The sequence below is a fragment of the Monodelphis domestica genome, chromosome X, assembly GCF_027887165.1.
Source record: "Monodelphis domestica isolate mMonDom1 chromosome X, mMonDom1.pri, whole genome shotgun sequence".
Taxonomy (NCBI): Eukaryota; Metazoa; Chordata; class Mammalia; order Didelphimorphia; family Didelphidae; genus Monodelphis; species Monodelphis domestica.
In genome coordinates this window covers 70,440,492-70,464,681 of record NC_077235.1, presented here as the reverse complement: position 1 = coordinate 70,464,681, position 24,190 = coordinate 70,440,492, and the positions used below count along the sequence as shown (strand labels likewise).

Genomic DNA, 24,190 nt, shown 5'->3' with positions numbered 1-24,190 from the left:
AAAAATGATTTTTAATATTTTTTAAAAATTGAGTTCCAAATTCTCTCATTCTTTTCCCTTTTCCTTGAGAAAGCAAGCTTTTATATAGGTTATACATATTGTGAATATGGGATTAATTCTCCCCTGCCTACTTTTAGATTTAATCACCAGAAGCGTATACACCCCCACTTTACCCTTGAGAGGAGGTCTGCACCCCACGTGCTAAAGTGAGTGACAATTCAGAAATGACTAACTTCCCCCTGGGCAATCCTAAGAAAATTTATAAACTACAATTTGTCCACATAAAGTGGAAGGAAGACACAGGAAGTGATGCAAAGATTTTTAAAGGTAATTGCAACTTCCTGTGATAGAGTTTTTCGGAGTTGGAGTTGGAGCTCTTTTGGAGGATCTGGAGGCTGGTGGAGGATCTTCTCTTTGGACTACCACGTGGGTAAGTGGAAAAGGTTGACTCCTTTCCTGGCTCCTGAAGGGACTAACTTCCAGAGAGGCCTCCTGTCTTGGAGGAGGCCTCGTGGCTAGAACTTTTGCTTTATTCCCCAACAGCCCCTCTCACCCATGGTCCTCTGGTGGAGAGTTAATGAGCCCTTTCTGGTTTGAACCGAGCTGGAGTGATTATGTAGTGTGATAGGATAGATACCTTCTTACTTTCTCATTTCTCTACTTTCCCTCTTTCCCTCTATTTTATAAAGAAATACTGATGAAAAGTTATTTGACTTGAGATATATTAATTTCAGTGACCACATTCTCATATATTTAGTCCAATCTTAATTTTTAACCCTTACAATGTACAGTCATGTAAAACCTATTTCCATATTAGTCATGTTGTAAAAGAAAACACAAAAAAACAGAAAAATAAAGGAAGTCTTTCAAAAACTATATACTTTGATCTGCATTCAGACTATCAATTTTTTCTCTGGAGGTATATAGCATTTTTCACCAGAGCTATTCTCTAATTGATGGATATCCTCTCAATTTCAAGTTCTTTACTGCTATTTTTAAAAAGCTGCAATAAATATTTTTGTGCATATAGGCCCTTTTCCTTATTTTTTATCTCTTTGAGATACAAATCTACATATGCAGTTTTATGGCTCTTTGGGCATAGATCCAAATTGCTCTTCTGAACAGCTGAATCAGTTCATGACTCCACCAACAGTTCATTAGTGTCTCAATTTCCCCACATGTCTTCCAATATTTGTCACTATCCTGAAAATCTAAAATGGGAATAAGTCCCTATTTATTGAGATGTAGAGTTTAACATCAGATTATAGCAATCTGGAAGAACTATTTCAAGTATGAAACTTCATTCATCTTCTCCAGCATTCTAAATTCTCTAGTTGTAGCTTTTTATAGCAGTTGGGGGGGGGGGGCTGACTTCATTTTTTTTTTTTACATAGAAATCTTCCATGGTAGCAGAATTTACAAACAACACAAGACAAAGATTTTCTAGAGAAAGGGAAGGAACCCTACTGTTGAGGTGTGAACATTTGACCTGCAAACTACTCAACCCTAGACAAGATTTTATTTTACTACTACATATAACAAGCTTCCTCATTAATCTATCCCTAAGCAAATGAGTGTAGGACTGATATTAAGTTACTGATTCTTACTAAATAGATAAATGATTCTCTCCTGGAAGGTCACATGGTTCCACTGATGACCCTTGTATTTTTTGTTGCCAATCTATAGTCTCAAAGCAAGTATCTAGTTTATTTTTTAAGAGGCACAGTAAGAGAAGTACAGGAAAAGAAAGAGGAGAGAAAAGAGAGACAGAGATCCATTGAAGGACTGAAGGACTAGCCAAATTAACAGACAATAGATCTGCTCACCCAAAACTCTTGGTTGATCAGTGCAAGAAGAATACTTATTTGCCCACAAGAGTGGCTCAGCTAATTTTAACACTCCCTGAGTAATTTCTTAGGTTCACACAGCTTTTTAGCTTTCTAGACATCCAGAGTCCTCAGTCTTAAGACCTACTCTGAGACCAGGAGCAAATTGACTACATTTTAGCAGAATCACTGTGCAGAGTAATCTTGTCTAGATTAAATCCCACCTTTTGAGCTTGCTTCAAAGACCTCACTTCTGACACCACTTTTTGAGTTGAGTACAAGAGTCCTAAACTGGAATAATTTAGAAAGAAGTTGAACAGCAGAGGGGGAGGACCCCCTCTCCAAAAAAAAAGGAGTGACCCACTTCCACTGAATGCCTGTAATTTACATATTATATAGAATTTAAACAAAAGAATAAGGAAACCAATTGGTCAGCACGGAAACCATTCTCAGATACGATATATGGGTTGCTTGTGTATACATCTGTATAATGGGAGAAAACTCATATTCCTTTTATCTGACTGGGTTTCTGGTCAGAATAACCTACATTCCAAGTTAAGCATTAAATGAATCTGGTCTCTAAGCAACAGATCTAGTTTCTCATCCACATAGGGTTAGGTCCAAACTGCCATCTTGTGGGAGCGAAACCAATGCCTGGAGAGTGGAAAAAAAGAAGGAGGGGCAGCCGCTCACCGGTTTCTTTTGCCAACATTCAACACACCACACTTGGAACATGGGGAATATATTTGCTAACCTCTTCAAGGGGTTCTTTGGCTAAAAAGTAATGAGGATTCTAATGGTTGGTCTGGACAGTGCAGGAAAGACAACTATTTTGTACAAACTGAAGCTGGGTGAAATAGTAACTACTATTCCCACTATAGGTTTCAACATAGAAACTGTAGAATACAAAAACGTTAGCTTCACGGTGTGGGATGTAGATGGCCAGTACAAAATACAACTTTTATGGCGCCATTACTTCCAGAATACACAAGGATTGATTTTTGTGGTTGACAGCAATGACAGAGAGTGAGTGAATGAGGCTCAAGAAGAACGGATGAGAATATTGGCAGAGGATGAGCTTAGAGATGCTGTCTTACTAGTTTTTGCTAACAAACAAGATCTTCCCAATGCCATGAATACAGCTGAAAACACATAGGGTTAGGTCCAAACAATGACAAAGTTTTCCCAGAATGGTCAGACTGTACAAAATAATGGAAAAATTAATTAATATCATCATCAATATTTTGCACTAACATTTCAACTAATAGATTAATGAGGAGAGAATTAAAATACCATAATCAAGATGCATTTTTCATAGGTCTCCCTGTACATTTCCACACATACAAACTCAATCCATTTATTGTAAAAACTTATTTGTCAAAGGTAAAAATGATCATTTCAATATAAAATTTGTACATAAGAGAGACACCACTAAAAATGTTTTAGGAAATAGTAGTACTCATGTTTAACCTAGATTGAATTGCTTGCCAGCTTCAAGAAGGGGGAGAGTAGGAGGGAGGGAGACAATTTGGATCATATAATTTTGGAAAACTTATGTGGAAATTTGTTATCACATGTAATTAGTAAAAAAATTTTTTTTTTAATTTTAAACTAAGAAATAATATTAAAAACGAGCAGAAATATTTACAGTAAGAGATTCACGAAGTGAAACCGCAAAGGAAAGCATAGGTGACCAAGGAAACTGGCCCAAATTTGATGCCTGCATTGCCATATGTAATCTGTATTCAATAAATACTAACTTGAAGGAATTAAGACATTTATAGATAATTTTGCTTACCTAAAATTTAAAAAATTGTACACCAACAAAAGCAGTGAAGACAAAATGAGAAGAAAATCAAGGAAGTGGAAAGTAAAATTTTTCAGCAAGTTTTTGTGATCAAGGTCTCAATTGCTCCAATATGTAGAAAAAAGGGCCAAATTTATATACATGAGAGGCATTCTCCAATTGATAAGTAGATGAAGTATCTGAACAAAAAGTTTTCGGAAAAAATCAAAGTTATCAATGGTCACATTAAAAATACTCTAAATTACAAATAGAGAAATGCAAATTAAAACAACTCTAACTTACCACTTCACTGTAAAAATTGAAAATTATTAGGATGGTTGTGGCTTAATAACTTTATTAAATCAAAGCAGTAGTAGGAAGAAGAGGGGAAAAATATGAGAGAGATAGAGAGGTACTTAGCTTTTCTAATCTGTGGCCCCCATTTTGGGCCCCCTACCATAAAGACACTGAGGATTACAGTCACCAGCAAACATTGAAGTCCTTGAGACTCCTACTTCCTGTTTGGCTCACCTTATACAATCTTTTCTCCACCAACTAACTCTTACACATCACATCTCAGGAACTGTAAGGATAATTTTAGGGTTGTGACCTAATCTAAATTAATTTTGGAGGCCAGGGAAGTTCCCAAATAAAATACCCAAGTCAGCTGGAAATTTATGGTGATTTTAATTAATATAGAGGAAAGAAATTAAGGAGAAGGGAGAGGGAAACAGTGTAGGATTTCTCCCGAGAGAGCTCAGCTAAGATGCCTGAACCTGAACTAGCTCCGCAGTATAGTACCAAGGAAAACTCACTGCCAAACCAGACAATAGCTGCCGCCACGCCAAGATGCCAAAATGCTCAGCATGCTTCCAGCCAGAGACCTCTCCATTGCCAAAGAGGCTGGAGAGAGGAAGTGACGTGATATCTATAAACGGTTTTACATCACTTTCCTGCATCTCACATGTACCAATGATATCTTAGCCCAGGAGTCTGTAATGGTGAAAATTTCACCTTTTTAAGATTGATGTAATATTGAACAATGGCTGCCAAGGAATTTACTTATGAAATTCCTAAAATGAAACACTCAAGTCAGAATGGAGTTTATGGAGGTTTAATCACACTGGGAGTAGGGAAAAGGAGAGGGAGAGAAGGAGAGAAGAGAAAAGGGAAAGGGGCTACTCAACCTCTGACCAAGGCAGAGGGAGTTTTAGGCCCAAAGGGCCAAGGTGGAAAGAATCAGTCCTTAACTCACGTGACCGATCTGAAGGAAAGCTGTCTTCGGGCTTCCTCCCTGTCCAAGCTCCTAATACCAACTGGCGTCTAGCTCTCTCCACAGGAAGTGAACGAATTCCAGAGGCTGTTCTCTACCTCACTGCCTGTGTCTCACAAGTGCCAGTGGTTGGCTCTAGCTTGGCTTAGGACAGCCCAGGTGGGCAGTTAGTTATTTCTGATTTGTCATTGATTAGCACATGCCCGTGTAGTGTGGGTATGCACAATTTTTGGGTGCTATACCAAGATGGAGAATTTTAAAATTCACAATCCCCCCGATGATGATTGGGGGACTAGTCTCCCCAATTGATCACTAAACATAAGCATACTGCACCCCAAAAATTTCTAACTGTAAGTGTATACAAAAATTTTTTACCCACTAAGAGGAAAATTATAATAATTGTAAATATGGGGAAATAGAGGAGAGAGAAAGACAGCAAACCAATGTTTTGCTGGGCGCATTGACAAAAGCCAATTAGGGGGCAGTCCCCTTTGGCATAAGAGTGTACATTCAAAAAATGTTCAATCAACCACACCCCAAGGTTCATTCTGGATCTTCCTGTAGTGAAAAGGTTTAGATATCTTTCTGCAAACAGTTCATTCTCTGGATTCAGTTAGTTAGCAAGCTTCTTCTCTGAAGATTTATCTCGAACAAAATTTAAATCTTGGATTTGATGAAATACAATCCCCCCTGAAGAAAGTGTTGAAAAAACACTGAGTCCAGCTGAGGATTCAAGTTTTAGTTGTGGGGGTGTGTGAGTTAATCCAAAAGAAAAACTAAACAAAATGAAAATAAAATAAAAACAAAATCAAAAGAAGAAAAGGGAAAAAATTAAGGGAAAAATATAGACCCTTTATATATGCATATATTTATATTAAAGAAGAATTCAAAATCAGTATCAAAAATAAAAAAAATCTATGTATACAAAATTTGAGAAAGCAAGAATAAAAAAAATTCTTTTTTTTACAGGCCCCTGTATTAGGGTCCAGTTAAGTAATTTCTAATCCCACAAGTCTGTAGGACAGAATGCAGCATATTTTACTTCCCCATTTGCAGCCAAGGCTACAGGAAGTTGCCATACTAAAGGAGAGAAAAAAGGACCAGATTTTTATTTTATATCTGGGGAAGTGTTATTCCCTCATCTGATTTTACCTTCGTTCTCAGGGATGGAGGGAGCCAGTATTGTAGCCAACCTTTGGTACTTGTCTGTAGGTATTTTCATGAAGAGTGTGGATACAGGGAAGGCCTACATCTTAACGTCTGTCAAGTGTCGCAACCCCGAATCTCACACTAGGTTCAAGTCCTTAGTATTGGCTTAGAAATGCATTAATCCTACCTGGATTGGTCTTTTGATTTTTAGACCTGTGAGTTCTTTTGGCATTATCCAGGTTATCTCTGTGCTCCTTTTTTTTTTCCCGTTCCTAGAATCAGACACAAACATTAATCATAGTCCCACAACAATTATCAATAAATGGCAGGTTCCCATAGTCTAAAGCTGTTTGGGTGTGTATTAATAATAACAGCAAGTATATATATTTAAACTAATATTGTAGAATAAAATTAATATTGATCATATGTACCTTAAGTACATAGAAATGAGAAAAAGGGAAAAAATAAAATAATGTAAAAAATAATAATAATAAAATAAGGAAAAGAGAAAAAAAGGAAAAAAGAAAAAAACTAAATTTAGGAATTCAATGTGTCAAAAGCAGAATAAAACAGTTCCACTTGTCAATGGGTAATTATCTCCAATGCATGTATAGGATACAGTCAATCAGTCTCAACAGAAGATGCTCTCTTTACATGAGAACAGTGAATCCAAGAGTCCTTTTCTCCAACCTTTATAGATGTTGGAGTAGTTAACAATATTTGGAATGGTCCTTCCCAGGAAGGCTGGGTTGCTCCTGTACGCTGGAAGTTCTTTATATATACGTTGTCTCCTGGGTTCAGGTCATGAAGTGAGAAGTCTAGTGGTCCGGCTTGTACTGCAGCTCCGGATTCATGTAGCTCACGCAGTTTGTGCTGTAATTCCTGTATATAGGAAGCAATAGTAGTATCTCCCCCTAATAGCGATGTATAAGCCGGGGAGAAAGGCTTAGCTTATATAGGCGGATATCCAAAAAGCATCTCAAATGGTGAAATATGTAGGTCTCCTCTAGGCCTGCTTCTAAGATAAAATAGGGCCAGAGGCAGAATTTCAGGCCATTTTAAATGGGTCTCAGTGCATAATTTTCCAATCATAGTTTTAAGTTCTTTGTTCATCCTCTCAACTTGGCCTGAACTCTGGGGATGATATGGAACATGGAATTTGGGAGTTATCCCCAAGCAAGAATATATCTGGTTTAGAACAGAATCAGTAAAATGACTCCCCCTATCAGAATCAATACGTGCTGGTAGGCCAAAGCGAGGAATAATTTCTTTTAAAAGCACCTTAGCAACAAAAGCTGCTGTGGCTCGGGCTGTAGGAAATGCTTCCAGCCATCTGGTCAGTTGGTCTACTATGACCAAACAAAATTTATATTGTCCAGCCTTTGGCATCGTTATGAAATCTATCTGCAGGTGCTCAAAAGGTGTGTAAGCCAGAGGACGCCCACCAAAGGCTTTTCCACGAAAGGCATGTTGGTTATATGCCTGGCAGGTAGGGCAGGCTGAACATACTTTAGAGACTATGGTAGTTATACCAGGGGCTATCCATACTCTCTTAACAGAGTTCACGATGCCCTGGGTACCAAAGTGGCCATTATTATGAACAGATTGGCAAATTTTGTGATAGAAACTTCTAGAGAGCAGGGGTTTTCCTTCAGATGACACCCAGACTCCATTGATCTGTTTTGCTTTGAATTTCTGTTTCCATTTTTCCACTTCCTTCTCATTATAGGAAAGTGATAAATTTGAGTCATCAGTAGTTGTTAATGTTAGAAGTAATTCAGGCCCTTCTATGGCTGCTAGCTTTGCAGCAGCATCTGCTTGGTCATTTCCCCTAGAGACAGGGTCGCTGCCACCTGTATGGGCTGAGCAATGAACTACAGCTAGGGCTTCAGGCAGCTGAAGAGCAGAAAGTACTTCATTAATAATTTCAGCATTAGCTATGGATTTTCCAGCTGAGGTTAAAAATCCTCTCTGGAGCCATAGCATCCCGACTGAGTGACAAATGCCAAAAGCATATCTAGAATCCATATAAATTGTTGCCTTTTTACCCTTGACAATTATACAGGCATGTTTCAGAGCTATGAGCTCTGCCCCTTGAGCGCTAATGTTAGAGGGCAGTGAAGCTGACCACTCAGTGGCAAATTCTGTGACTACAGCAGCTCCACTGTAGCGTATGCCATCCTTCATGAAAGAAGAACCATCAGTAAATAAGATCAGGTCTGAGTTCTTTAAGGGAGTGTCCAAGAGATCATCTCGAGGCTTTTCTGCCATGGACACTAGTGTTTCACAACTGTGTAATGGTTCTCCTGAAGTTGGTAAGTCTGGAAGCAAGGTGGCAGGATTAAGGGTTGAACAGCATTTCAAAGTAATGTTTTCATTATTTAGCAAGGTTATTTCATACCTTGTAATTCGCTGATCAGAAAATGCCTGTGTTCTCTGTCTTAGCAATAATGCTTCTACCTCATGTGGACACATAATTGTCAATGGGCATCCTAATACTAGATCAACGGTTTTTGTCACTAGTAAAGCGGTAGCAGCCACTCCTCTAAGGCATGGTGGTGCTCCTGAAGCTATTGGGTCCAGCTGGGCTGAATAATAAGCAACTGGACGCTGAGAAGGCCCCAGATTCTGAGTTAAAACGCCTGAGGCTATTCCTCTTCTCTCATGTACATACAAAGTAAATGGCTTGTTATAATTTGGGATGCCTAGAGCAGGGGCAGATATGATAGCCTTTTTTTAGCTTTGATAGAGCTGACAGGAGTTCAGGCTCTAATTTGAGGGGTTCAGGGACTGCATCCCTTGTTAGTGCTATAAGAGGTTTAGTAATTTCCCCATAACAAGGAATCCATTGTCTGCAAAACCCTGTTGCTCCCAGAATTGCTCTTAACTGTTTTTTAGTGGTAGGAGCACTCAATTTTTGAATATTCTCAATTCGCTTGGGAGAAATAGAGCGGGCACCAGCTGTCAGAATGAACCCCAAATATTCTACTTTGGGGAGACACCACTGAACTTTATCCTTCGAGATCTTATGACCTCTTTTGTGCAATTCCAAAAGAAGGTGTTTACTATCTTCCTGACATGCTTCTGCATCCATGGAAGCCAAGAGTAGGTCATCTACATATTTTATTAATTTGCTGTTTTTAAATTTTATATTATCTGTATCTTGTCCCAAAATTTGTGCAAATAAGGTCGGACTTTCTACATAACTCTGGGGCAGACGACTCCAGGAATATTGTATGCCATTCCAGGTGAAAGCAAAAATATGCCTCGAGTTCTCATGTATGGGTATAGAAAAGAAAGCTGAGCACAAGTCTACTACTGTAAAGTATGTAGCTGTGCTAGGAATAGAAGAAATAATAGTATTGATATTGGGAACTATGGAGTGTCTCTTTATAACGTGATTGTTCACAGCCCTCAAATCCTGTATGAATCTATAGAGGTGTTTGCCATCGGGCCCCCTTTTTGGTTTTTTAACGGGGAGGATGGGCGTGTTGTATTCAGATTTAAAAGGGAAAATTATTGCTTGGTCAATTAAAGAATTTATTATTGGGGTAATGCCCTCCATTGCCTCCTTGGAGAGAGGATATTGAGGAATGCAAGGAGGTGGGCTGGATTTCGTTTTTATTTGCACGGGAGCAGCTGATTTAAGTAAGCCTACATCAGTAGAAGATGTGGCCCAAAGAGACTCTGGTATATCTGTAGGTATTTCAGAGGTGGGAGGCTCCTTTGCCTCCTGGCTCTCTGAGAGAAATACAGGGAATAAATTTAAGGTTTCCTCGGGCACTTCTAAAGAGAGGGAGCCATCTGGGGTGCACATTATTGTGGCTTGTAATTTGCATTACAATCTCTCCCCAGCAAATTTGTGGGGGATCCAGGCATTAAAAGAAAAGAATGTTCAACAGTTAGGGGTCCCACGCGTACCATGCGAGGAGAAAGTTTTGGGACCTTTAACGGTTTTCCTGAAACACCTACTACATTTAAGGAGCCAATAGAATCACATTTCTCATCTGGTTTGCTTACTAGAACTGACCTAGATGCTCCAGTGTCTAGAAGACAGTCATAGTATGAATTTCCTACCTTTAAAGTGACATGAGGTTCCTTACTGTTTGAGGGGGAATATATAGGGATTATTGGCATTAAAATATCAGGGTCTGGAAAATCAAAGGTTTCATTCTTTGCTTCCAAGGCCCTCATCCCCCTTCACACCTTCATAAAGATGCTTTGGGACCCTCCACGCTGTTGGGGGTGTTCACCCTGAGTGTAGCATGGTCGAGCTCCATTTCTTATATATTGTTGTTGGGCATTTTTTGGGGTAGTATCATTTTCTGTATTTTGAGCACTGTCATTTTGATTGGCACTGTGATTCCTATAGTTATTATTCCTAAAGGTGTTATTATTTCTTGTTTTCTGTAGCCTGCTCCTACAGACTATCATTGCATGGCCTCTCTTCCCACAGAAGAGGCATATTAAGGAGTTTGTTAATGATCTATCTGTGGATTCCTGCAAAGGGGCCATGGTCTCTCCCTTACTTTTCAATTGTTCCTTTAAAATTTCAATTTCTTTTTTTAAGTCTGTCACTGATGTATTGTGTGTCTCAGGTTTTTTTGTACGATTCTTATAGGCATATGCTGCTACTTTCCTCAGTTCGTCGAGGTCCATAGACTCCCAGTTGGGACAGCTGGTTTCAAAGTAGTCTTTTACTGCTGAACAACAATTCCTAACGAATTGTCTGCGTATATGTTTAATGTCTTTTTCTCTGGACAAATCAAGGTCCATATATGTACTTCCTATGTCAATAAGTCTGTCCATAAAGTGGGAGGGGGTTACAAAAGCCTTATGCAGGAAGGTAGAAGCTATGAAAAGGCTGATTAGGAGTGAATAGACCGTAAAAAAAAGGTAGAGCTAAAACTCCTTCTTTTACAAAGTGTGTATATGGGAGGGTCCCAGCAATCTTTTTTAGCCCTCAGGCTAAAACTGCTAGGACCATGTGCTATCTTCCTTGAGCAAAGCTCACTTAAATTTTTAAGACTAGAAAGGCCAGGAAACAGGAAAAATGGGTTTTAAGTTAGCTCCCTAGTTGTATTCAGCTGATTTTTTTGTTTTTTGTTTTTTGTGGGCTAGGAGCTCCTAAGATCTCCTTCTCCTGAGCTTCCTCTTTGCTAATCAGTTGATTAGGTAAGCCTGGCCTGCCTCTCAATCCACTGAGCCACCTCCTTAAAGTAAAAGGAGACGGAAATGAGAGACAAAAGGGAGAAGGAAAAAAAAAATCCTGTTGACCCCAATTTAACTTAAGGAGAAAAGGGAAGAGACAAAAGGTATTTTATACTCACCTGTTCTGGCAGCTGTGTCTTTAAGCCAAGGTATTTGGTAAAAGGGCTGATGGAGTGAGTAATAAGTGGGGTGAAAGGGCAAGAAAATTCAGGAAATTTATTGAGGTTCTAGAAACATTCGAAGCACTAAAGCAGGGCCAAGAGCCGGAGGGGGTAGCCGGGATGGGACCTCTCCCAGGTGATTAGTAAGGAGATCAGAAGATTGATATAGTTCTTTTTCCCGAAGTGGTTACGCCAACTGTAATGGTGAAAATTTCACCTTTTTAAGATTGATGTAATATTGAACAATGGCCGCCAAGGAATTTACTTATGAAATTCCTAAAATGAAACACTCAAGTCAGAATGGAGTTTATGGAGGTTTAATCACACTGGGAGTAGGGAGAGAAGGAGAGAAGAGAAAAGGGAAAGGGGCTACTCAACCTCTGACCAAGGCAGAGGGAGTTTTAGGCCCAAAGGGCCAAGGTGGAAAGAATCAGTCCTTAACTCACGTGACCGATCTGAAGGAAAGCTGTCTGCGGGCTTCCTCCCTGTCCAAGCTCCTAACACCAACTGGCGTCTAGCTCTCTCCACAGGAAGTGAGCGAATTCCAGAGGCTGTTCTCTACCTCACTTCCTGTGTCTCACAAGTGCCAGTGGTTGGCTCTAGCTTGGCTTAGGACAGCCCAGGTGGTCAGTTAGTTATTTCTGATTTGTCATTGACTAGCACATGCCCGTGTAGTGTGGGTGTGCACAATTTTTGGGTGGTATACCAAGATGGAGAATTTTAAAATTCACAAGTCTGTCAGTTGTTTCTGATTTGTCATTTGCTAGCACATGTCTGTCATAGGCCATCCTCTAAAATACTTAATCCTGAAGTATGGGTGTAGACATTCCTGATTTTCTTAGTCTGAGTAGGGTGGAGTATTCTAAAGTTCACAATTTCCTGATTTTTGTTAGACTAAGTAGGGTGGAGTAATCTAAAGTTCACAATCCCCACTGATGATGATTGGGAGACTAGTCTCCCCAGTTGATCACTAAACATATGCTATCCCTCATAAAAGAGGAACCATCAGTAAATAAGACCAGATCTGAATTGTCTAAGGGAGTGTCCAAGAGATTATCTCGAGGCTTTTCTGCCATGGACACTAGTGTTTCACAATTGTGTAATGGTTCTCCTGAAGTTGGTAAATCTGGAATCAAGGTGGCAGGGTTAAGGGTTGAACAGAGTTTCAAGGTAATGTTTTCATTGTTTAACAAGGTTATTTCATACCTTGTAATTTGCTGATCCGAGAATGCCTGTGTTCTATTCTATGCCTTAGCAACAAAGCTTCTACCTCATATGGGCACATAATTGTTAATGGGCATCCCAATACTAGATCAACAATTGTTGTCACTAGTAAGGCTGTAGCAACTACTCCTCTAAGACATGGTGGTGTGGTGCTCCTGATGCTACTGGGTCCCGTTGGGCAGAATAATAAGGAATTGGTGCTGAGAAGGTCCTAAAGTCTGAGTTAAAACACCTGAAACTACCTCTCTTCACTCATGTACATACAAAGTAAATGGCTTGTTGTAATCTGGGATGCCTAGAGCAGGGGCAGACAGTATAGCCTATTTTAGATCTGATAGAGCTGACAAGTGTTCTGGTTCTAATTTGAGGGGTTCAGGGACCAAATTCCTTGTTAGTGTTATAAGGGGTTTTGTAATTTCCCCATAGCAAGGAATCCATTGTCTACAAAACCCTATTGCTCCAAAAATTGCACTCAACTGTTTCTTAGTGGTAGGAGTGCTTAAATTTTGAATATTTTCAATTTGTTTGGGAGAAATAGAGAAGACATCTGCAGTCAGGAGGAACCCCAAATATTCTACTTTAGGGAGACACCACTGAACTTTATCCTTCAAGATCTTGTGCCCTCTTTTGTGCAATTCCAAAAGAAGGTGTTTACTATCTTCCTGACATGCTTCTGCATCTGTTGAAGCCAAGAGTAGATCATCTACGTATTTGATTAATTTGCTATTTTTAAATGTTATATTAACAGTGTCTTGGCCCAAAATTTGTGCAAATAAACTTGGGCATTCCACGAACCCTTGTGGCAGACGAACGACTCCATGTTAATTGAGAGCCCTTACAGGTGAAAGCAAAGATATGCCTGGAGTTCTCATGTATGGGTATGGAAAAGAAGACTGAACACAAGTCTACTACTGTAAAGTATGTAGCTGTGCTAGGAATATGAGAAATAATAGTATTGATGTTGGAAACTACGGAGTGTCTCTTTATAGCGTGATTGCTCATGGCCCTCAAATCCTGTACGAATCTATAGAGGTATTTTCCATTAGGCCCTCTTTTTGGTTTTTTAACGGGCAGGATGAGCGTGTTGTCTTCAGATTTACAAGGGATTATTATTCCCTGGTCAATTAATGAGTTAATGACTGGGGTAATTCCCTCAATTGCCTCTTTTGAGAGGGGATACTGAGGAATGGAAGGAAGTGGGCTAGATTTAGTTTTTATCTGCACAGGAACAGCCAACTAAAGTAAGCCTACATTGGAAGAAGATGTGGCCCAAAGAGACTCTGGTATATCTGCAGGTATTACAAAGGTGGGATGCTCATTCCCCTCCTGACTCTCTGAGAGAATTACAGGAAGTAATTTTAAAGATTCTTCAGGTACCTCATGATAAGGAACCATCTGGGGAGAAAGTTATTATGGCTCTGAGATTGCATAGAAGGTCCCTCCCCAGCAAATTTAAAGGGGAGTCAGGCATCAAAAGGCAGGAATGTTGTACTTCTAGAGGTCCTACAGACACCATTCTAGGGGAAAGCTTTTTAACTCTTTGGTGTATCCCTGACACTCCCATTACATTCTCTGAGCCAGTGGAATAGCAATGCAAATCAGGTGTACTCTTTAATACAGACTTTGAAGTTTCAGTGTCTAGAAGACAATCATAATAAGTGTTACCCACCTTTAAGGTAACATGGAGCTCATTAGTATAGGGGGGTAGTGGATAGGGACAACGGGTCCGGAAAATCAAAGGTTGTGTCCTCTGATTCCTGTGCTCCCCCAGGACACCTTCACTGTATTTGGGAAGTTCCTTAGGCATCCCCCTGAAGGGCACCCCCCTGAGGGACATTAGCACCCCAAGTATTTTTTGGATGAGCACTACTCAAGTTATATTGTTCTGGAGTCATTTGGTTTGAGTTATCATTTTCCCAATATCTATTCCTATAGTTATTATTGCTAAAGTTATGCTTTCCTTTATCATTATTATAGTTATTTCTATAATTATCACTTATGTAGTTGTTATTAAACTGTATATTCCTTATGATGCCTTGAATAAAGTTCTATACTCTATTATTCTGTGGCCCTTTTCACAGAATTGGTAGGTAATCGATTGATCATTAGATTCCTGGAGAGGGGCAAGTGCCTTTGGTTGAGTGTCATGCCCTCTTTCCAGTTTAGCAATCTTATCTTTTAAATATGTCAATTCTTTCTTCATTTTCTCCATTATTTTCTTCCTCCTTTGTTTCTCTTTGAAACATATAGGGCTGTTTTGCACAATTCTTCAAGGTCCATCTCCGGCCATCTTGGGCAATATGTTCTAAAATAATCCCTAATCCCTAAAGTTATTGACAAAAGTGCCTTCTAATTTGTCTTATGCGATTTTCATTAGATAGGTCAAAATCCAGGTATCGACCCTGAAACTTAATTATTCTGTCCTTGAATCTGGAGGGTGTATCTTCCTCATTTTGCTTAATTCTTTCAAATTCTGTCCACTTATCTGTACTGTCTGAACACTCTCATTGCCATTAAGATGGCCTCCCTACAACAGTATAGTTGCAAATAATCCTTTATATATAGTTGTTATAGTCCCATTCGGGATCCTGAGATGGACAGTGTGCTGCATTGTGCCCCTGGGTTTTATTGACATGAGCAATTATTTTTTCTCACATTCAGTTAAAAAAGCCTGTAGCAAGTTTTCGGTGTCTTTGTAAGATGGATTATATTGAAAAAAAATAGGTCTGTCATCTTTTTTGTTACCAAAAAGGGATCTTGTTCATATGTGGGAATATTTCATGTAAATTTATTTATTTATTGGGGAGTAAATGGCATATTGTGCCTTAGAGTCACCACATCCCTGTTGCATCCTATTTCAGGTACTTCTCTTAGATAGAAATGGCCTGTAATTACAGGTATTTGGTACTTGGTACCTATGGGTCAATTTGACTAGAACGAGGTTCTTTAGAAGGAAGAGATTTCCTTCGGACTGGAATTGTTTTTTGGGTTGGAGGAGGAACAGGAGAAACTGGGATTTCAGAAGTTTGGGTTTCAGGAGAAAGGTCTTGGGGATGAAGTTCAGCCAAGATTTTCAATGAGAGAGCAAGTCTGTTAGCTGAGCTATAGGAAAGGTGTTTCCCATCTCCATTTCAGGGAAGGGAATTTCCTCATTTAGAGGTTCAGAAACAGGTTTGTCAGGTTCAAACTTGTTTTTGGTAGGGTGGATGTTTGCCAATTGATCCTGTAAGAAGCATTTTAAATTATCCAATTGGGCTTGCATGTTCTCCTGTATTTTAGCCTCAATTTTTTTTATATTTTCCTGTGTTTTATCTTCAGATATTTTTATGGGTTTTTTTGTAGTTTAGCTTCAGATTTTTGCATAATTTTCTGTATTTTAGCTTCTGATTCTTGCATAATTTTCTGTATTTTAGCTTCAGATTTTTTCATGATTCCCTGGATTTTAGCTTCAGATTTTTGTGTGTTTTTATGCATTTCTGCTTCAAATTTTTTTATGTTAGCATTTCTTAACACAATATTGAGGAGTACAAAAATGACATTACCTAATAACATAAGAAATTAGAGGTATCCTCAATTCCTTAATGTTCCTAATTCTTCAACTGCCATATAAATGTCAGAGAATGTAGTATTCATTTGTGTGTGTGTGTGTGTGTGTGTGTATTTTGTAGTTATTTCCCTAGTGGTCCTCACAAAATACGTGGGGAGCAGGACAAGGCCAAAACTTTCTTCAAGTTTCTCTCGATGCTAATTAAGAGCAATCTAGGCAGTATTGTCAGTGAGAGTTGCCTAATTGGGTTGTTAGTTCCCTAAGGGAAAGGGCATTCGTAGTTAAACAGCTTTCCCAGTCCTGCTGCTTTTAGGTTTTTTAAAAAACACAGCTGTTTTCAATTTAAATTAAGGAGAAAAGAGAGGAAAAAAAGATGTTTTATATTCTCTTGCTCTAGCAGCTGTGTTTTGAAGCTGAGTTAGCTGTTTAAAAGTCTGACTGACTTAAGGAAGTAATAAAGAGAGAGAGGAAAGATATTTCACAGAAATTTGAGGGTCCTCATCACACCCTTCATGGATTACCAGACTGTAAGGATAATTTTAGGGTTGTGATCTAATCTAAATTAATTTTGGTCGCCAGGGAATATCCCAAATAAAATACCCAAGTTAGCTGGAAATTTATGGTGATTTTAATTAATATAGAGGAAAGAAATTAAGGAAAAGGGAGAGGGAAAAGTATAGGATTTCTCCCGCCTGGCCTGTGCAAGGGGAAGATTAGAGGCTTTCTCTAAGAGGATAGTGTTTGGAAGGTAAAGGAGAAAGTATCAGCCTAAACTCCAAGAGAGCTCAGCTAAGATGCCTGAACCTGAACTAGCTACACAGCTTCTTCCAGTATTGTATCAAGGAAAACTCACCCCCAAACCAGACAATACCTGTCGCCACGCCAAGATGTCGGAAGGCTTAGTAACCTGCCAGCCAGAGACCTCTCCGCCGCCAAAGAGGCCGGAGAGAGGAAGTGACATGAACTATATAGACAGCTTTACATCACTTTCCTGTATCTCACGTGTACCAATGATATCTTAGGCTTGACTTAGGACAGCCCAGGGGTCTGTCAGTTGTTTCTGATTTGTCATTTGCTAGCACATGTCTATCATAGGCCATCCTCTAAAATACTTAATCCTGAAGTATGGGTGTATACATTCCTGATTTTCTTAGTCTGAGTAGGGTGGAGTAATCTAAAGTTCATAGAACCAATCATGATTTATTAATTTTCCTGGACTGCCCAGGGGGGCAGTGCCTGGGGAATCACTCTGCTGTCTAGAAATATTCTTGACCTCATTGCTCCCTGACTCATTGGTTCTTAATTTCCCTTTTTCCTGTTGCCATTTATCTCAACTCACTCACTGGTATTTGGTCTTCAGATGACATCATGAGAATGACAAGGGAGAAAGAGAGATGTACTTTAAACATCACACACCTCAATTTGGTTAAGATGACAGAAAATATAATAGCAATGACAGGAGAATTTGGGACTATGCACAAAGGAATATAAAACTGCCTGACCTTGGATACAGCAATAATGCTACTAGGTCTACACAATAAAGAGATCAAAGGAAAAGGAAAGCAAACCTTATGTGAAAAGTGTTTCTAGTAGCTCTTTTTAAGGTGACAAGTAATTGGAAACTGAAGTAATGATCATTAGTTGGAGAATGGCTGAACAAGTTATGATATATGAATGTAATGGAATACTATTGTGTTACAAGAAATGATGATGGGGATGGTTTCAGGAGGGGGGAAAGCCAGAGAAGTCTAGACAATAGAGTTTATTGAGTAGAGAGGCTATAGGAAAATACTTTAGCAGTTAAATGGAGGATAGACCAGTGGGGAGACAATTGTGGCAGGAATACCCATCAATAAAACATTGTGATAGGGGGCAGCTGGGTGGCTCAGTGGATTGAGAGCCAGACCTAGAGACAGGAGGTCCTGGGTTCAAATGTGACTTCAGACACTTCCCAGCTGTGTGACCCTGGGCAAGTCACTTAACCCCCATTGCCTAACCCTTACCACTCTTCTGCCTTGGAGCCAATACACAGTATTGAGGTGAGAGTTAAAAAACAAATAAATAAAACATTGTGATAATCTAGGTTGAGGGGATGAAGGCATTAAGTAAGGTTGTTGGAAGTATTAGAGGAGAGAAGGGGAAATATCCAAAATATATTGCAGTGGTGAATTTGACAGGTGTTGCCAATAGATTGGCTATGGGGAATGACAGTGAGGATTACACAGTGACACCTCAACTTCATGCCTGTGGGAATGGGCAAGTTGAAAAGAGTGAAGATTTAGGGAGAAACGATAATGAATTTATATTTGAACATGTGGAATTTAAGATGTTTACAGAGTTCTACTTGGAAAAATCTGAAAGGCTATTATATGTCTATGTGAAAGTCAGCAGAGTGGTTAGGGTACAACTGAATAGAGTAAATTTGAGAATCACTGGGATAGAAATGATAATTAAATTAATGAAGTACCATAGAGAGAGGAAAGAGGGTGGGTAGGAGGTAACCAAATGGGTTAAAACCCTGGATTTTGTGTTAGAAGACTTGAATTCAAATCCTACTTCATTCACTTACTAGCCATATCACCCAAGCCAAGTCACTTAACTTCTTAACAGGAAAAGTGGTTTCCTCTGTAAAATGGAAGTAATAATAGCACCTATATCACAGGTTTGTTGTAGAAAACTACAAATGAGATAATATGTACTGAAAAATGTATAAAGCCGATTGTTATTGGCATTTTGATAGTTAATTTGCACGAACACTTAAAAATCAGACAGGAGTGGAGTGAAATAATTTGATCAGATCACCTGGCATCACACACCCTAACTGCCTCCTATACTTTTTAAAAAACAAATGATAAAAACTTACTTTTGAAAAGAACCAATGACAGTTGCCATTCCAAATTTGTGCATAATTAATTTTCTAATGATTTTAACAGAAATCCATATTACAGCAATTTTAGGATTTAACTAAATCAAGTGTGACTGTACAATCACTAATGATATCAATTTAAAATCTACGAATCTACGTTTTCACAAGAACCGTGAATTGACAGCTTCTCATGTTTTAGGGCTCACTATCATCAATTAGAAAAGTGATGGTGAGACCACAGATGTTAGGATATATTTGTGAAAATGGCATTGGTTCAGTTAAATATAAATTAAACAACAGTACCTTTTGACTATACATTTATGCAAATCCTTTGATGTTTAAAGAAACTTATATAGCTTTGATAGAGCCTTCCCTAATGACCTTACAGCACTTTCCCTAACTCTTTGACAGTAAAAAAAATTAGTATCCTTTATGATCTTTAATAAAATTTGCCTCATTGTTAAATGGTCAACAATGACTTGCATTAGGAATAACTTGATTTGGAACATAACAGTGTCTAGATTTACTGTATCTACTTTTATTAAAAACATCAGCAGGATATTAATTATAGCTAACTATATGCCGCTACGGAAAAAGCAGTGTCTGATGGAGGCTGTAATTTTCTGAGGGGCTATAGGTATGGCTTTTCCGCTATTTCATTTGAAATTACTAAGAGAAGTCCATTCCCTTACCCTAGCTTAGTACAGAAAAATGTTCAATTTTACTTATTTTTCATTTGCTTATAAAGCAAGCTTCTCACAATCTGTGAATTCTTTGGAATCCACCTTGAATCTGGGAGTCCCAATGTAGGGTTCTCTTGATGTCTTTAGATTAGTTGTTTAAAAGCAGTAAGTAACCAAAAGGTTACTTAATCCCAATTTAACTTACTTTTTTTTATTACTCTGGAGGGAAATCTGAAGATATTCCAAACATTTCCTGTGCTGACTTTTAAGGAAATCACATTTCAAAATTTGCAAGTCAAAAGCTTTACTCAGAGAGACCAACTGTTAGACTTTTTCTGCTGATCTGAAGGTGGGATGGCCTGATCTTACTGAGAGCTCACCGCTTTTGCCCAAGAGACCTAATTTCACTCTCCATTTCTCCCACACATCAAATGAAGAGTGAAACCAGAATTTTTACTCCAATTTATCTTATACTATTTTCCCAAATTCTTCTTATTTTCAGACTTCTCTGAATTTTTTAAACTTGTTAACTTGGAACAAACACAGAACTGTTAAATGGTCAGAAAAATCAAGAATTTAATCAGGAGCAGGTATAGTGTTCAATATTTAGGCCTCCACACAGAGTCACGTGCCAAAAGGGAAAGATCCAGTCAAGGACTGGGTTTACTTGGGAAAGGACTTTGACACAGTAGGAGAAACTACCAGGACAAAAGGGTACTGGCACATAACATCTGACTGAGTCTGCTAGTCCCGCCTAACAGGGACCACCAAGTACTTTAAGTCCTGTTGTTAGTCTGAAATTTGTGAGTCTGGGGTCTCCCTCAGGGAGTAACTCTCATAGGACAAGGTCAAACTTGGAGGTCTTCAGATCTCATATTGCTACAAACTTCCCTCTAGATTCCAAGTTGACAAACTGAATCTCTCTTGAACAAATGTTGCAATCAATAAGACAGTTATTAAAAATGTACTCCCCAAATCATTAAATATGATCTCAGAATTTAGAAAATTTCAGTAGAGACTTTAACCCTATTTCTTTTTCAAAATAAATTTAGTCTCTAATGAGTTATGTATCTGTTTTTCATCTGCAATTTCCAACATGGCCAATATTGGAACACAGAGAGAAATTTGTCCTCTCTGAAGACCTTTTGAAAGTTTTAATTTTTACATTCGTTTTTCTATTAGTTGATCAGATCAGAAGAAAAAGCAGAGGTTGAATTATCAAGACATGATAGACACTTAGAAGCACTTGCCAGCATAGAAGAACAGAAAGTACAGATAAGATACTCACACCTTTCTTACTCTCATACTGCACATTTCAGTTTAGATCTTTCCAGGACTCCATTTTTCTCTTTCTGCAATCTCTAATAAAGGCATGCCCACTCCCTAAGGTTCCACGGAGAGGAGGTGGAGCACAAAATGGGGGGCAGTGGCCAAGATTGAGGGTTTCGCCTCAGTTTCCTCTTTTCTTGATCTTTTCTTTCATATTGGGTATCAACCTGGAAAAACACAGAACCACCAAGACAAGGGAGACAATGCTTATAGTGCCTCCACACAGAGACATTCATGCACAGAATACCACAGGGAGACCAGCTCTGGGACTCTGCAAACACTGTCTCCAGGAAAGTACACCTCAAAAGGAGATTTTCCCATGAGCTGAACAACTTCAGGTCTTGTATACCTTTTGGGGAATAAAAGACAGGAAGACTTAAGTGGAGGCAAGGGAAGGGAAGGGGGATTCCAGCCAGGGGCTGGACTAGCTGGGAGAGGCCTAGATACAGTGGGAGAGACTAATAAGACAAAAGGGTCCTTAAGATTTGGTTATATCTACTATTTCTATCTAGGCTGGTACTTTGGGTACTTTAAGATTTACCCTTCAGTCTAAGACAAGGGTCAGTCTGTAATTCCCAAGGGACAATGGCATTTTGGGGGGTTCCATAAAATAAGGTCATCATGGGTAATTTCTGAGATAACAAGACAAAGTGAAGAATGTCTAAGAAATACCCTGCAAGACCAAAAGCCATTGGGTTCCTCTTCAAATTTTAGGGTCATTTCTCCTTGTGGCAAGATTGGAGGGACCAAAAGGATGGCGATTTCTAACAATAGCTTTACCTCCATTAGTCTTGTCCTGGACAAATAAGTCTTGAAAAATGCCAGTAGGCAGTTCCCTGGAGGAATGATCAGGAGTTAGATTCCCTGTGGTACCATTATTAGTTAAATGAGCAGCATTGAAATGTCCCTGAACAGGCATTAGGGCAATTGAACTTCTTTTATTTATGGGGGAGTGAGATCCTTTGAAATGGAAAGAAGAGAATATGGAGAGGTAGGAAGAAAGGGGCTGGGAAAAAGTAGAGGAAGCTCCTCTCTGTTGTTGTAGGGGGCCAAATGAATTACATGTTTCATTTAAAACTGCTTGGCAGAACCAATCATTCTTTTGATGTGGCTGAGAATTTTCAACAGCCAATCTCAATTTCCTTCAAGTACTTTAGTCCAAAGATTCATACTTTTGGAGTTGTGTCTCAAGCAGAGGAAGACCCTTTCACACAATTGAACAACATAATGCCCTTGACATCCCTGGCTGAACTAGGAAGCAACCTTGACTCCAGGAGGCCAATCATTTCCCCAGAGGGCACTCTGAAGGCATACTGCTGTTTTCTGACCCCATTGTCACCCTTATAGGGACTTGAATGGCAGCCTACTGTAGACTATGACAAGTGGCCCAGCAGAGGATAAATTAGGGGAGAATGCCACAAGGATCCTACAGCAGTATCCTCAACCAAAGAGAACTTGACTTGTGGGGTATCCCCCAGCCATCCCCACCAAGGTTCCTCACTGCTTTTAGCCAATTACCTAATTGTCCTCAAAATTGGCAAACCCGCCTAAGTATTTATCTCACCACACTTCCCTTCTGGGGGGCGGGGTCACCTGGTTCAACTGTGCACCCCTTGGTACTTAACTCTCTACAAGAGAGACTCTTGGGAACAAATAGTTCTAGGCCTGGTGCTGGGCTCCTGAGGTTCTGAGGATCATTGCACATGTTTTTTGATTTATGTCTATTCAGCTGAGGCTAAATTTCTGAATACTAAATTGCTCAGCTCTCCCTGCTCAATTTTAGATTTGGGGCTGAATGTTAGATGTGTACTTGTTATTTAAGAATGGTTTTTGTTAAGAATTCTTCTCTGTGTAACACCTAAGGGCCTACTTTCTGATTCTTATTCTCTAACAGAGAAAAATGCTTTGGATTCTCATTCCCCTTATCTACGATCGATATATATATACCTGGCAGAAAATTTCTGACTAGATAACTTAGCTTGAGGTGAACCACTCCCCAGGGCAATCCTCCTCAAGGAAGTCTCATGGTAAAAGGTTATGTTTTTTTCTAGTTCAGTAAAAAAGTTTTTTGATAGTTCAATGGGTATGGCACTAAATAGATAAGTTTGGGTAGGATGGTTATTTTTATTATATTAGCTCATCCTACCCATGAGCAGTTAATGTTTTTCCAATTGCTCAAATCTAGTTTTAGTTGTGTGGAAAGTGTTTTGTAGTTGTGTTCATATAGCTCCTGTGTTTGTCTTGGGAGATAGATTCGTAAGTATTTTATATTGTCTAGGGTGATTTTGAATGGGATTTCTCTTTCTAATTCCTGCTGATGAGATGTGTTGGAGATGTATAGAAATGCTGATGACTTATGTGGGTCTATTTTGTATCCTGCTACTTTGCTAAAGTTGTTGATTATTTTAGTGGAAATAAAAAAAAAATAATAAAAAGCTAGTGGGCTTTTTAGTTGATTCTCTAGGATTCTTTAAGTAGATCATCATGTCATCTGCAAGGAGTGATACCTTGGTCTCCTCATTGCCAATTTTAATACCCTCAATTTCTTTTCTTCTCTAATTGCTACTGCTAGTGTTTCTAGTACACTGTTGAATAATAGAGGTGATAATGGGCATCCTTGTTTCACTCCTGATCTTATTGGGAATGCATCTAGTTTATCCCCATTGCAGATGATGTTGGCTGATGGTTTTAGATAGATACTATTTATTATTTTTAGGAAAGACCCTTCTATTCCTATAATTTCTAGTGTTTTCAATAGGAATGTGTGTTGTATTTTGTCAAATGCTTTTTTCTGTGTCTATTGAGATAATCATGTGTTTTTTGTTAGTTTGCTTGTTGATATGCTCAATTATGTGGATGGTTTTCCTGATATTGAACCATCCTTGCATTCCTGTCATAAATCCCACCTGATCATAGTGAATAACCCTCATGATGACTTGCTGGAGTCTTTTTGCTAATAAACTGTTTAAGATTTTTGCATCTATGTTCATTAAGGAGATTGGTCTATAGTTTTCTTTCTCTGTTTTTGGCCTGCCTGGCTGTGGGATCGGTACCATAATTGTGTCGTAAAATGAATTTGGTAGAACTCCCCTTTTGCTTATTATGTCAAATAGTTTGTATAGTATTGTGATTAGC

The 24,190-nt window shown here is 38.9% G+C and overlaps 1 pseudogene; it reads left to right on the top strand.

Annotated features, from left to right (window-relative positions):
* Positions 1-436: 436 nt before the first annotated feature.
* On the top strand, positions 437-16,524 carry LOC130456186 (ADP-ribosylation factor 1-like; annotated as a pseudogene).
* Positions 16,525-24,190: the final 7,666 nt, after the last annotated feature.